This window comes from Prunus persica, chromosome G4 (assembly GCF_000346465.2).
Source record: "Prunus persica cultivar Lovell chromosome G4, Prunus_persica_NCBIv2, whole genome shotgun sequence".
NCBI classification, from domain to species: Eukaryota; Viridiplantae; Streptophyta; class Magnoliopsida; order Rosales; family Rosaceae; genus Prunus; species Prunus persica.
Window position 1 is genome coordinate 25,423,795 of NC_034012.1, and position 16,245 is coordinate 25,440,039.

Here is a 16,245-nt window from a genome sequence, read left to right on the forward strand (position 1 = left end):
GATGGCAGTTTTGTAATTTATAATAAGTTAAAAGCCTCTTTGTTATGTTGTAAATGAGTTTTTGGTGTGTTTCTAAAGTCCATTTTATATGGGGTATTTTTATAATTTGGACATCTATATTGGGTATAATAGTGAATCTCCCAATTTTATTCCCATGAAGTTCAAAGATGTGTAGGAACATGTCTAAGAACTAAATAAAGCATTTAAATGAACATGTTGATCGAGTGAACAAATTTAACACAAAATTTTAGCTTGCAGAAGCCTATTTTTATTCCCAGAACCCCAAGCCCCCTACCATGTTTTCTTCTCCTCTCATTCCCCATGACCACAACCCACTGCAAGCCACCCTCCCCCCTCCTCCCCCCTTTTGTTTTTTTCATCCCCATCCCCATCCTCACCCCAATTTCTTCTCCCCCGATTCCCCCATGACCACCACCCTCAAGCTCTAACCCCCAAACGAACCCATAACCCATAGACCCACCCCTCATTTTTCTCCCTCTCTCTCTCTCTCTCTCTCTCTCTCTCTCTCTCTGTTTATTAAAATGATTTTATTTATTTATTTTAGATTTCATATTATTTTAACATATAAAATGGCCAATTTGTCCTCATATTTAACGACAAATTGGATGAAATGCTGAGATTTAGAAGGTAAGGGGCTAATTGGCAATAAAATTAGTTCATGTACTTCATTTTCCAAAAAAAAAAACGAGTTGAGGGTGCAAATTGAAAGTAGCGTACAAGTTCAGTGGATAAATCGACAGCTAACCCGTAGCTCAAATGCTTTTTTTGCGAGGTCAGAACGAGAAATTTTAGAAGAGGTGGGTTGGTATATTGTTCACTAAAAATAATAATAGTAAAAATTAGGCAACCCAAGAACAACTACTAATGCATGTTTACTTACAATGAATGGGGGAGCCATGAATCCAGGAATTCAAATAAGGGATTAGATCAACTACTACCGCCTAGTTGATTCCATTCTTGATTTTGAGGGTGTTCGATTACTGATTTTAAGGTGGAACCGACATAATTTTTTGACGGGACTCACCTCGAATTCCTCGGAATTCAGGACGAATCTTGTGGTAATTCGGACATCATACCAATGTCGGGCCCACATACTAAAGAAAGAGACTTTCTGCCGAAATTTCGACAGAGTCTCCCATGAAAAATGAACATTTCCCAAATTTCTCAACCTGTTAAAAACACGTTTAAACATCCCAACAGGCAGTATGCACAAGATAAATTCATGTAGTTTACATATTAGGCCTCCGGCTTTACAATCAATCCTAACATGGGCAATATTAGAGCAGTCTATAGAATTTCAGTTTACAAACGAGCAATAAAATTCAATAGAATAGAAGCAAATGAAAATTAGTCCTACAGAAGCTTTAGGCTCGGAAGTAGAGATCTCGGCTCGGCCGCTCGATTCAAATCTATCTATTGCCTGGGGTCTCAAAATGGAAAAGTGTGAGTGGACAAAAATAAGGTTTAGTTCACATTTGAAAACAACATAATATAACCGCACCGTTTAGAAAACGATGCCGAAAACAACATGTATGCAAAACCGACATAGCTACATGTATATGTATATATCTAATTGAGTCAAAACCATAGTGAAATCCGAAATCTCAAAGTGATACTTTATTACTCATCCCATTGAAACATTTCTCTATTATTCCCAAACTAATCCTTAATACTCGTACGACTGTGACAAGTCCTACGCGAGCAGACTAACCCCGCTAAGGGTCTACAAAACACCCTGTCAAGGGTGCCCAGGTTCCGACATATCTAAATATCCATAGTTCCCAATTTCCAATCCATAATTTCCAAATCCGGAGAGGTACATAGGGTAGTGCTTATAGCACTTCAAACTGACATAAACTATAATCTACTCTCTTTCCATAATCTCATTACCAACACCCCACGTACCCCACACATAACCAAGCATAGATAGGAATTCTTGAAAATAATATATATAAAACCAAGATACTCAAATATGCCAAAACTCAAATATATTGCAAATACTTTACAAAAATATGAAATTTCAACAATTGACTATATAAAAAATTCTATAAATCATTAAATCAATATGCATAGTTTTTCCATCATAAAATAATACTTATTATTTGAAAATAAAGTCTACTCACAAGTAGTACCATGCTGTTTGACCCTAAGAGGGTCCCATTTGCTGCGTACGCTAGGTCGGAGCACCTATTTCAAATTACAAGGACTAGATTAAAATAAAGCGCTTCGAACGAGAACTTTAAAATAAATTCCTAATTTTTCAGGACTCAAGTGTGTGTGCACGAAGATTGAGAAGTTCCTAAGGTCCGACTAAGTGTTCTGGATAATGAAATAGCCTTGGAAGATGCTCGGTCAACCGAGTGGTCAAACATCCTATTGAGGCCCAAAAAATCTACGTTTCGGCCCAAATAAATTCTCGGCCCAATGCTATACCTTATCGAGAAGAAACCCGATTTGGGCACGCGAAAGTTCATCATATGCGCTTGCACACATGCCACGCCAAACGACACGCCATGCCAAGCAAGGAATTATTATTCCTCACCTAATCACGCCACAAGCTTAAGTGGGCCCCAAGCCACTCAAATACCCGGGGCTTGCTTGAGTGGGTTGTGGTATGGACGGTAATAAATCAACATGAGGTCTATTGATGGGCCGAGAAATGGAGGTCTCGAGTCGCTTGGGAGTCTTAGGACTCAAGCCCATTTCCTAGGCCCAAACATGTGGGTGAGCACAAGAGGAGGAAATAACCCAATCAAAATAGCCTATGGACATTACCAAAAAGCCCAACGTTTAATAAATATGGCCCAAATAAAAATAGCCCAATCAAAAAATAGCTTATTGATTCAACCAAAAAGCCCACTACCTTAAGGAACCATCTTGGCCCATACAAATACCCCAGCTGGCTGGGTGAATAGAAGCCACGAAGGGGGAGGTCTGAAGAATTATTAAACAAAGCTGCTAGAGGTTCCAGCACGTGGAGGGAACAGTTCCAAGCAAGAAACATTCAAGGAACTAAGGAATATTAGACTGCGAGCTGCCAGAAGCACCCTTTGAACCAGCATGTATATCCACTTCCTTTCCTTCATCAGATCTGGCCAAGGAAGGAGGAAGGAAAGAAGAAGAAAAATAGCTAAGAATGGAGCCTCCTACTGGAACAGCTGTGGGAAAAGGGGACCTTGAGCTCCCAAAATTCTTGATTTCGTGCAAATAGATAGAGGCAATTTCACTAAGATAGGAAAGTCAAGGGAGAAGAGGAGAAAGGAAGGAAAGGCTTGGCCAAGTTAGGAAGAAACCATTAGGGTTTCTTGGGAAATGATAGTTTCCTGCAGCTATAAAATGAGGCATCTTCTACTCAACAAAACCAACTCAGATTTAGAGAGCAAACTTTCTCTCTTACCTGAAAAAACCCATCAATTCCGTGCACTATTCACCATTCTTCTCCATTTTCCTCTTCTGGCAGACCACTTTCACATCTGTCAGAAGCTTTGTCAAGCTGCCGGAAGAACATTATTTTTTCTTTCTCTCTTCTCAGCCAAATCAGCCTGCAAACCTTTTCTTCCTCACCTTAAACACTCTCATTTCTCCCTAGGAAGCCATATTTTCCTCTTTGGTGCTAAACTCATGCTGATTTTGCTTCCATGCCACAAGCCTCTCATGCCAAGCTAGAAAATTTATCTGTAAGCATCAAGAAATCATCTGTAAGCAGCCTTTATTTTCGTTGGTGAAGGTAACCAGAACACTTCCTAATGCTCTACTGCCCTTTCGAAGCGCTTTTGGGGCTTGATTTTCGAACTCAGACACATGGGGCAATTTCAGTAATTTCCCTTTTACGACGGCCCAGCCCATTTGCAGCTGCCGGAGGAAAAAAGACCCCTACACTTCCCAAATCTAGCCAACCGGGCACATGAGGCCCAGGAACTTCGATTTTTGATTCGAAAGTTCCTATTGGTTCAGCAAGGTTTATTATACATGCCCTGCAAGTTTGGTCACAATCGAACTGTCGAATCGCTCGCGATCGCACGATCAGACAGTTACCGTTTAACCTAATCTTTAACTCATTGAATCGAAACATCCAGGACTCCGATTCATGATCCGTGAATTCCTACATGATACTAGAGATGCCTAGATCAACATATTTAAAAATTAAGTTGATCCAACGGTCCGAACATATCGAACCCGGATAACGCCTAATATACGTAATCCAATCGACAGTCAAACGATAACCAAATTCAAATCCGAGCATACCGTTGTGCTTGGGACATGGAGATGTACCCGCCACTACCGTGCAAAGATGAAGAATTCCATGCCATTCTTGATACGATGTTTGCTGGCAGCGCAATCAAACCCCTCAGGCCCTACAAAGTCCCTACTAGAGAGGAAACAAGTGATCCTAGTTATTGCCGTTATCATCAGTTTGCGAGGCATCCAACTACTGTTTGTCAAATTTTGAGGAAGATCTTGCATGCCGAAATACATGACGGAACTCTTGAGCTAGCTTCTAAGAGGCAAGCTATTGATGAAGACCCCTTGCCAAAATGAACGGGAAAGGAGATGGATGCAGTCATGACTTGCTCGATGACGACGTATTGTGCCACCCCTGGAAGAATGACCCAAAGTCATCGGAGGCTATTTGGGAGCCTTGTGGAAACATGGAGAAAGTTACTGGTGTAAATATTCAAAACCTTCAAGTTATAACACCCATGGCCACTTGCTGATGGATGGGAGGATGGTTCCAGCAACGAAGTATTCACATTGGACGTGCTGGAAGAACACCACTTGGGGGCCTCATTTGGTCAGCATGATTATCGAGAGACAGCTGTCGTAACCTCTCAAAAGTTGAAGAAAGTGTGATGGGTTATGAGCTGCAAATCACTCTCTGATCAGTTGGGTTATGAGCTGCATGCAAGTAAAGCAGCAGTTGTGGCTCTGTTAAATATCTCTACAGAGCATGGCAGCCTAGTACAACACATGCCAAATACATGCCAACCTCAGCCACAAGCTTTCATGCTATTGCAAGTCATGCACACTCCTTGGCCCTTTCATACTTGGGGGATTAATTTGATTGGAGTATTCATTAATGCAAAATGGCTCAAAGCCTTACTACTGCTGAGTTGCTTTTGCACCTATCCTTTTGTTTTTGGCTTTTCAAATTTATTCCAAAGACGAACTCCTTATATGTTTTCACAACTTTTGTAGAATGCACCACCATTATGGCATGCCAAGGTGTAAGATGATATTTGCAATGAGAATGGAGTATTTTGGAAAAAGAAAAAAGCCTCTAGAATTCTTTCCTTACTTTTTACCTTCTTTTGTTTTGCAAAACATGTTCTTTGGAGAAAAAAAAAAAAGACAAGCAAATTTTCCTTTAAAAAGCTAAGCCTCTCAGCAGTAACTATACCAAGCAAAGCCACTTAGATGGGACCCCAAGCTGTTAACAAGCACCATGCACAAGCAATATCATGTGTCAATCTTGAAAAGAAAAAATGAAGGTCATGCTATCAAGGAAAATCATTCTAGTCCCTGCGATATTTGAAGAGAATGTATGTGTTGGGGTGCTGTGAAAAGAAAAGAAAAATCGGATCACATAAGGAAGACCTTGTGGAGAAAAAAAAACGTAGATGCAATGTGGCAAACACTTTTGTGATCCTGTAAAAATTGGCAGCATGCACCTTGCACCTACCACAACCCAACCTGTTAAATCTCAAGCAACTCATGCATTTCATCATTTACAACCAAGCGAAGTGTACAGAACAAGCGGGAAATCATTATCTCAATGCATTCTAAACCCCAACAATTCACGCATTCTATTATTTCCAACCAAGCAAGGCGTACAAAACAGGCTGAAGCTTAATATCTCAAGCATTCTACATCAAAAGTTCTAACAGAAAGTATGCAACAATGCTGTGTTTCAAGTTTCCAACAACATGAGCTTTAGGCTCTCCAAAAAAAAAAAAGGGGGTTAAAACTCAAGCCCAAATGCAGTCAATTATGCTAAAGATCGATACACCCTGCGGTTTCAAAAGAAAAAGCTACTATGCATCGAGCCAGTCCCCACAACAAAGAAATGCGACCTGCAAGGCCAAATAAGGATCGGTGTTAGAGAAAGATGGTGCTGGAAGATATGGCATTGCTAAAAAGAAAATTATATATATTACGGTGCAAAGAAGGAGAATTGGGTACCTCAACTAAATCAAGGTGCATGACTAAAACAGAATAGAAGAAGCGCGAAGAGATGATCCTTTCGATGTTTCCACCAAGCACCATTCTTAGTAGCTCATTTGTCAAGGAGAAGGTCTCGTAGCTTAAGGCACCGGCTCTCCAATCAGGCATACATCTTTATGCTACAAGCAGCTTTTGCTCTAAAAACAGCGTATGCTATAACTTCTTCTAAGTATCAAGCGGGAAGTCCAAGCAAGGTCCTAATAAGACACATGCTCAAACCCTTTTAGCACACTACTGTAAGGTCGAAAACGATGTTTCCTTTGCAACCTTCAATCATTCGCAAAACATCTTTGGTAGTTGAGTCTGCCAACTCACAATCGAACCGCTCTAGCCAACCCTTAGTGATGCTGCAAGGGTATTGAAAAAATCAAGTGGCTGGCAGAAACATGCATTTTTTCTATTCAACACCTGGAAATGAGAGTAGCCTCCAAAGCTTATTCAATGCCTATGATCAAGTCTTGGCAAGTGTTTCTAAGCAATGAAGGTAGTCGTCTCTTCTTCAGCCCATCGTGTAAGGGGAAATAGGCCATCACTCATCACAGAATTCATTGTGACTTATTACGTGAATCCCTGCTAGAATTGCCAACAAAGAATATGCTGCAAAAGGGCAAAGCATCTCTGTGTTAAAGCCAAGTAATCTCCACACCAGCATGCAAGCAATATGAACTTCACAAGCCAAGCCAAGCCAAGCAAGCTATCTCATGCCAAGCGAAATGCATAAACAAAAATATTTTCGAAGATCATGCAATCTATTACTCGAGCTCTTGGCAAGCAAAATTCTCGTTCCATGATCGACAAGCAATTCCCATGGCAAGCATATTTTATCCCAATAATGCAAAAATTCAAGCATTGTAAAACATGCATTCTGTCAGTTTCTTAACAACTCTATTTCTCGTGACATGGGAGAAAGCCCAAAACCAATCAAGCACGTGTTTACAGGAAGAATGAGCCTAGGCCAAACACCAATCTATACTTATTCCTACAAAGTCAAAAGAAGGACTCACAATTCCAGCAAATGAGCATAACTACTTACCAAAAGACCAAGATAAAAGTCTAAATGCCCAAGATACGAAGCCGGTGCACTCAAAGCTTCCAGCAGTAAGGAATGTGACACAAGCTTTCTGCACCTCCCCTTTCCTGTGTCAGAGACGTATAAACCTACAATCATAAGAGTATTGCATCACGCAAAGTTTAGCCTTTTTGCTAGCACAAAGAGGCCCAGCACGCCATAAAGAAAAATGAAAAAAAAAAAATGGAGCAATCCGTACCAGCGACTTCTCCTCACATTTTCGGCACCCTTCCAGCAACTTGCAAAAAGAAAGAAATAAAAAAGGAGAGAACCCCAAAAACTAACGCAAACATTTCCTTGCTAACCATTACGCCAACAAAAGTTGGATGGGTCAAAAGAAGTGGGTGCTTGGCTGCCAAAACAAAGAGCAAAACGCATGGGCATGAAGAACCCAATGAACCCCTCAATAGATTCAAGAAATTGCAACAGAAAAGGGCATACCTTGTTAATCCCCTCAAAGGATAGCCTCAGATGTACCAAGAAAGAAGGAACTGAGAATTTTGGAAGAAAAGTCTACACAGAGACAATCTCTTCCAGGAACGGCAAGTGGGTTTCTTCGCGAGGGGAATGATGGAGTCGAGTTTGGCTTGAGCTCCCTTCCAGCGGCTGTAGACGGGCGGTTCTTCTCTCTCTCTCTCTCTCTCTCTCTCTCTCTCTCTCTTTCTCTAAGTTCGTTGGAGGAAGAAAAGGAAAAAGAAGATGAAGGTGATGGGGAGAGGGTTACTCTAGTGCGCATAAAGAGGAAGGAGAAGAAGGAAGAAATAATAAATGAAAAAGAAGGAGGAAGTTGGTATCTGGGAAACCATAAAATAACTGCTGAAGCTTATGAATTTGATTTTTGGGTCGGGTTTAATTATTTGGCCCATTCCAGCACTTATCCATGGCCCTAATAATTAAGGGGGCTAATGTTGAGGCCCAAAAAATCCAAGGTTGAGCCCAAATAAATTTCTAGCCTAGTGCTACACCTCATTAAGAAAAGACCCAGTTTGGAGCACTCAAAATTCTTCATGCACGCTTTCACGGGCCACGACCACGTGCCATGCCAAATAAATATGCAATCCATCACGCTATGAATTGAAATGAGCCTATAAAAGGCACTGGCTCTACAAGCCCATGTTAATTACCCTATCAAGCATCATGTCAAAGACGATAAAATTCAAGCACAACATGCCATGCCAAGTAGGAAACCATTATTTCACACCTAGCCACGCTACAACCTTAATCCCAAGCCACACAAATACCCGGGGCTTGCTGAGTAGGTTGTGGCATGGATGGTTAGGAGCCCCAAAACTCAAGCCCATTTCTTGAGCTCAAATATGTGTATAAGCATAAAGGAGAGAAAAAGGGAGCCAAATAACCTAGAAAATTAGCCCATCACTTAAGGAAATTAGCCCATTCCCTTAATGGGCTAACTCATCACTTTAGCAAGGCCCAAGCAAGCCAAGAAAAATATCTATAGTCTCCAGCACATGGGCAAAAACAAACATCAAGGTAGAACACGCAAAGAACCAATGGGTATCAGCTTGTGTAGAGCAGAAGCACCCTTCAAACCAACGCCCTTACCAATTTCTTTCTCCTACCAGCTCTTGCCATGGAAGAGGGAAGGAAAGAAGGTGAGGAGGCAGTTAGAAATAGGAGTTCAACACTGAAGCAGCTGCGGGAAGGCCTTAGAGCTCCCAAAAATCTTGTCTTTGTGTGTTTGGATAGAGGAAGATTTCACAAAATGGGGTGAATCGAAAGGAGAGAAGAGAAATGAAAAGGGAGACTTGGCAAAATTGGAGAGAAACCATTAGGGTTTCTTGAAGGGAGGAGCTTCCAGCGGCTATAAAAAGGGCTATTTCCTACCCATTAAACACAACCACACCCACTACTTCACCACTAGCTACAACACACATCCAGAGAGCAAGCTTTATCTTTCATCCCTGAAACCCCTGCAATTTTGAGCCCTATTCCTTCATCTCCTCCCATTTTCTCTTTTGGTAAATCGTTCTAGAGCTTGACAGAGCTTTCGTCAAGCTACCAGAAACTACTCAACACACCCCCATTGTTATTCCCTCACATCTCTCTTTAACGAACCTTCTTAGAATTCCGTCTCCCCTACTTTAAAACCCCTGTTTCTCATAGGAACTCACAACCCTCTCTCTCTCTCTCTCTCTCTCTCTCTCTCTCTCTCTCTCTCTCTCTCTCTCTCTCTCTCTCTCTCTTTAATGATAAACTCATGACTGCTTTACTTCCATGCCACAAGTTTCTAATGCCAAGCTAAGAATCTATCTGTAAGCAACTGTTAGTTTTGCTGATGAAGGTAACCAAGGTACTTCCTAAGGCTTAGCTACCCTTTCGAAGCATTCTTGGGGTCTGATTCTTGAACTCAGACCCGGGGGCAATTTTCACACATTTGGCTCTTTACAGCAGCCCAGGCCCGCAGTAGTTGCCGAAACGAAAAAGCCCCTACACTTTTCATGGATCTGAATACTATATATGAACTTAAAGTTCATTACTTGTTTATGCCTATTTGCCATTTGAACTTCATAGAAGCTGAAGTTCTATATCCATGAGATGAATTATCAAAAACTCAAATTTTATGATTTCATGGAAAAATAACCTACTTTGATGCACATTGAATTGGTTGGATATCTGATTCTTAAACTTGTAGTTCTATCTACATATTGAATACACATTAATTTTGGATTATCTTGGAATTTCATAGTCTTTAATTAATTTATTTTATTCCTCGTTTTTACCACTTTACTCATTTTATTTTATTTATTTTTGTTGGGTTATTAGTTTATTTCATTTTATAATGGTAATGTTTTGTATTACCGCCCAAATATTGACAGCCAGAGGCGTCTATTGGAGAAACTTCATACTTTCCTTTATGGGTAGGAGGTTTATGATGTCATGAACCAGAAGTTCATGAGGCCCCAATATTATACAATTATTAAAGTAGTTGAAGATTATGATGTCATGAACCAGAAGTTCATTGACCGGATAACTTTTATGTTGTGGCATGACTGTCTTGGCAATCCATGTTCTACATAAGATTTTTATAAATTTGTAAGGACATCGTTTAAAGACTCAAACTATTGTCTTATCCAACAAATATCATTGTAAAGCATGCTCACAAATAAAAGCTGTCATAAGATGATCTCGGTCAAAAATTGACTTTGAGCCCTCTTTCCTTAAATAATTCAAGGGGATATTTGTGAGCCTATACAACATTTAATTATGGATCACTTCACCAGTTTTACTGAATGTGCCTACTAAAATGATGCTTACAAGCACAACTCCCACATTGTCCAATCTAGTCAATTTGACTCAATAATGATGTTGAATTTATTTTCCTAAATTTTGAGACAATTTTCCCGCCGTTAAGGGAAGAAATGGCCGTTCCTGAAGAACGTTGTGAAATAGTGTTGAATCAGTCCGCTTTTATCTCATCAAGATAATGCATATATAAAGTTATGAATATGCAAGCATGGATTGATATTCATGTATCACAATCCATTAACATGACAATAAGTGACTATATATAATGCATACCTGGAGCATAACATAAATATAGGTTCTAAAGACTTAACTCCCCAGAAGTAAAGATTATTTGAAAAATTCAAACCCTATAAAAAATAAAAAGTAACGCTCTATAGGAGGCTATAATCCACATTTTCTAAATAATCGTCTGAAAAGAGATGTTTGTCCCATAAGTGACAACATAAGCCCTTGAAGAGGCATTGGTACCCCAAAGCAATGAGATGCTTATAAATTATGCAATGACAATTCCTAGAGCATAAGAAATGACAATTCCTAAAGAATGTCGGGAATTAACGTTGAATACATCAGCTTTTGTTACATATGCAAGCATGGATTGATCATGTATCACAATCCCTTAACATGACAATAAGTGACTATATATAATGCATGCTTGGAGCATGACAGAAATATAGGTTCTAAAGACTTAACTCTCCAGAAGTAAAGATTATTTGATAAATTCAAGCCCTATAAAAATTAACGCTCTCTAGGAGGCTATGATCCACATTTTCTAAATAATCATCTTAAAAGAGATGTTTGTCCCATAAGTGACAACATTAGCCCCTGAAGAGGCATTGGTACCCCAAAGCAATGAGATGCTTACAAATTATGCATGCGTATGCACATGAGAATTGTGGGATCACAAATCGATGATACATTTGGTTTATTAGTAGCTACTACAATCATCAAGGGCTATGATTATATTAAATCACGTTTTATGAATGTCGACAAGTTAAGTGATTGGCAAAAAATGGAAATAGGCAATTCCATTTATCACTAAATATGAAGGGTTGGATATTGAACCTATAACTGAAACACCAAATTACAAATGTTAAGTATGAAAGTTACGGATTGGTGTTTGTGAAGTGAAATAAGATCACTAATATGACATAAGGTTTCCTGGTAGAGACATGATTTTAGTCTCCCATCTCATTGTAGAAGCATCTACATTTCTATAGGTACAGTTTTTATTTTAACGCAAAACTTATAGAATGTGTTAAATGCATATTTATTAAGATTGTATGGTACATGAAGATCCTTAAAACTCATGAAATATTTGAGATATATCGCATGAAGCGACCCCTTGATGGATATAAAGTACCACGATATTCTTGATTAAGAGTTAACTCTAAGAGTTTGAGTATTTTGAATTCAAATTTGATACTGTTGTAATATATTCTAACTATTAGATTAATTGTTGATGCTCCTAAAAGAGTTCAATCATTTGAAAAGTGAAAAGCATGTCGAATAGTGTGATAAACGATCATGTATGAAGATAATATTGTTTGTATTGCTCAAATAAGAGAATTCTTCATCAAGGGTGACATAGTTTAAGAAAAAAAGCTAAGAGATTGGAGTTAAACAAATTCGTTCACAATATAATTTGGCGAACTTTTTTACCATAACTTTTTCTAAAGCCTAAATTTCAGAAGTTAATGAAAATCAGGGGAAGCATCCCAATTCTACTACATACAGGACATATGCGTGTTGTACTCTTTTTCCCTTCAACTAGATTTTTGTCCCACTGGATTTTTCCTAGCAAGGTTTTAATGAGGCAACATAAGTGTGTCCAACACCATATCAATAATCTAGAAGAAAGTTGCACTCTTTTTCCCTTCTCTTCGGTTTTGTCCCACTAGGTTTTCCAAGCAAGGTTTTTAATGAGGCAACACTGTCATTGTATGGTGGATATCCAAGGGGAAGTGTTATAAATCTATGTTATAAATCTATAGAATGTGGATGACCACCATAACATCCATTACCTCCACCCCTTATTGCTTTGTAACTTATGCCCTTTTTATAGTAATTAGTAGCTATAAATTGTGGTTAAATACCTCTATTGTAAGCCTATAAATAGGTGCTTATCAAAGATGAATAAGATAAGTTGATACAAGTTCATAGAACAAATTCTCAATATTCCTCTTCCTCTTATTGCTCTCTACAATTCCCCCTAGTTTTATAACATTTTTTCTTTTCTACTTTGTTAATTGTGAATTTTGAAATTTTTTAAAGGTTAAAATGTTCAGAAAAATAAATTATGAAGGTATAAACAAAAATTAACCACAAAAAATAGAGTTAAATAATTTAATAAATTTGCAGACTCAAAGTTGGAGGAAAAAACTATTTGAGTCCACACAATATATGAATAGTTGTATTTTGGAGGGAAATTTAAGTTTAACTCCATTATGGTTGGAGATGGCCTAAATACATCATATTGCACACTTAGCACCTTTTCTTCACTTTGAATATTACTTGGGGTTACTAATGTGGTTTGAATATTACTTAAGCTTAATAATTAACTTTTGATTTAAATGAATAACTAAACTTAACATAATTTGTTCGATTTAGTTTGGATTGATTTTTTCAAGGCAAGAACCGAGACGGGAACGGATTCAAAATGGTGTAGTTCAATTTTTTGAGCCTATGTTGTCTTTTTTTTTTATTATAAAAAAAAAATTATCAATACGTTTTTTTTTTTAACGATTCAGTTTGGCTAGGTCTACCCATTCACTAGTTCAAATGCCCACCCTTATTGTCTAAGGTTGAGTTGGGCCATTGCTCCACACAAGAGCTTCGCCCTTGTTCTTTTTGGTTTTCTTCCATTATCAACTATGTTGCCAAAGGACCAAATTACCCATTTGGTTTTATGCATTACTAATTCCTTTATCATATTTTTCAAATAAATGTCCTATTTATGGGTGGGCATTCAAATCGGAGAACTGCAAAATAGAGTCGAACCGAATTGGAAAAAAAATATATATATTGTATTGACCAAAAAAGTTAAAAACGTGAAAAACAAAAACCTAACCGGACCAATTCAATCCGATTTCAATTCCTATTTTATGTCTGTAAAAACCAGACCGGGCAGAACCGAATCGACTTAAATAAATAAATAATATTTATTTATTCATATAATATTATCCAAGCCCAATTTATTCTCCAAACCTAATACTTCTTCAAGCCTAAACACTCTTCCAAGCCATTCAAGTCCAACTCCAAGCGTTTTATGTGTTTTTTGGTCGAAGATTCCAAGTAATAATCTACTACCACCCAACATTTTTCCAAACCTTAGCCGCAACATTCAGTTTCCTTCCTCTCTCATTTTCTGTGTTCATTGCTCATTGCTCTTCAGGCATCGCTCGTCGCTCATCGCTCATCGCTCATCACTCATCGCCATCGCTCTTTGCAGTCTCTCACCCCAACGCCACCGCGTCTGCCTCTCTCTCCTCTCAATCCAAAGCAGGTCATCGTCTCTTTCTCTCTCTAGTCCCTTATACAGATCTGTATTTGTTTCTCTCAACGATCTGTGTTTCTTTTGATGCTTTTATTTCACTTTTGATTTCATCTATTTGTTCTCATATGGGTATTGATAGTTTCTGTGATTTTGTGCTGATGCTTTTACAGAGATCTGATTCTTTTTTCTTTTTTTTCTTTTGATTTTTTCCTGTTTTGTTTTGACAGACGTGTGTTCTCTATGTCAAATATCATTCCTTAGTGGCATCTAAATCTTCGAAAGTTGTTGTAAACTTTAGGCTGGAGTTCATTCATTCATTATTATTCAGGAAAAGAAAATGAAGTTACAACAATTGACAATATGTTGCTCTTTGAAACAGGTACTGAAGCCGCATGGATAAAAAGGAATGATTAATATTTTTTATTTTGTCATAAAGTAATACTAGCCTCTCTGCACGCGCTTCCGCGCTTGCGAGAGGTTTTTTTTAAAAAATAAGTAAATTTATTTTAGAATTAAAAAAGATAATGGATAGTTGTGTTCCATAAAAATAGGATCCATTATCTGCCTTTTCTTTTTCTTTTAATTTTTTTAAATATGAAAAAGTGTGAATTTACCATATTATCCTCATTTAATTAATAATTTGAATTCTTAATGTTTGCATTAACCAAGGACATTTTCTGGTATTTTGAATGTTTCACCATTCTCTGCCTTTTGCTTTATATATATAGATTAATGCTTTGACGTATTCTTTCAATTTGCAATGCATGGATATGAATTGGGCCAATCGTGAATAATCAAGCCCAAAATTTTTAAAATTCAATTGGGCTGAAGCTTAAAAGAAAAAATTTAAAAACATAAAAAATGCAATTGAGCTGAAGAGTGGGCTCAAACCGTAATAACCGGAACCTAATTGGACCTAAATCGGTTTGTATTGGTTTGGTTTTCTCAGGTGGTTTAATCAAAATAAGAACCAGACCGGACTGGATGAACAATATCGATTCAGGTTTCGAGTTAAGGTCAGAATTGGGCCAAACTGGACCATGCCCAGCCCTCGTCCCATTATCAATATCCAAGCTCATTATTAGTTTTTCTTGTTGGTGCATGTGGCTTGATACATGCCATGATATGTAAATCCTACATTGAAAAATACAATAATGATCTACAATTCGAATATAGGTGGTCCACTACTAATAGCATTGAAGTTTTTTTAGTTAAAACCTCATATCTAGAGGTTCATTGAACCTAAACCCATACAAGGTGTTGGACCTAGGTGGTTAAATTCAGAACAATATCGGTACACGATTTGGAACATTACCAAGTTTACAATTAAGAACTAATCTAAGAACAAGTTACGATCACACTTCTTATCACCAAACTAACAAGTTATGATCAAAATTCTTATCACCGAACTATCATGGACAATTATCTAAATACGTCAGTAGATCAACCTAAGTTCACTATGCTTTTTGGGAACAAAAATATGTGTTTCCCACCATGAATATGAGTGTTAACAAGCCGAGTATTCCGGTGCTCAAGCTCAGTTTGTCAAAAATTTATTAAGTTTGTGCAAGTCAAGCTCAAGCTATGTCGACCTGATTTGTAGTAATAAGTTGGACTCGTTTGTAAGTAAAGTAATAAGTTGTATCGGATCCATTTATTGTAATAAGTTTGCACAATTTAATAATAAATAATTAAAAAGGAATAATCATTTAGAAATAACAAAAAAAAGTCATCAACATCTAATATTCAAATAGTACTTTTCCAACATAAACTTCAAAAATGAAACTTTCAGAACAAATTTAACTCAAGTTGGCTCACGATAAAGAACGAATTGTTCACGAGTTTTACGAGCCAAAATTATAAAGCTCAAATTTAGTTTATTTCTTAAACAAGGGAACTGAAATGAGTCAAAAATAAGCTGAATTACCAAGAATTACAACGTTGACTTGACTTTAAAAAGGCAATTTTCAAATAACAAAAGGATATTCTAACAATAAAAAATCCATTATACCTAAGAATTTAAAAAAAAAAATTTGTATTATCTTTTATTGCTAATATTACACGAATGAATATTGCACATAAAATTTATGAGTGATGCCATTTACACCACTTTTTTATTACAAGTCAGTCACATATACATTGATAGGATCCACATTATTAGAGAGGTGGTCAT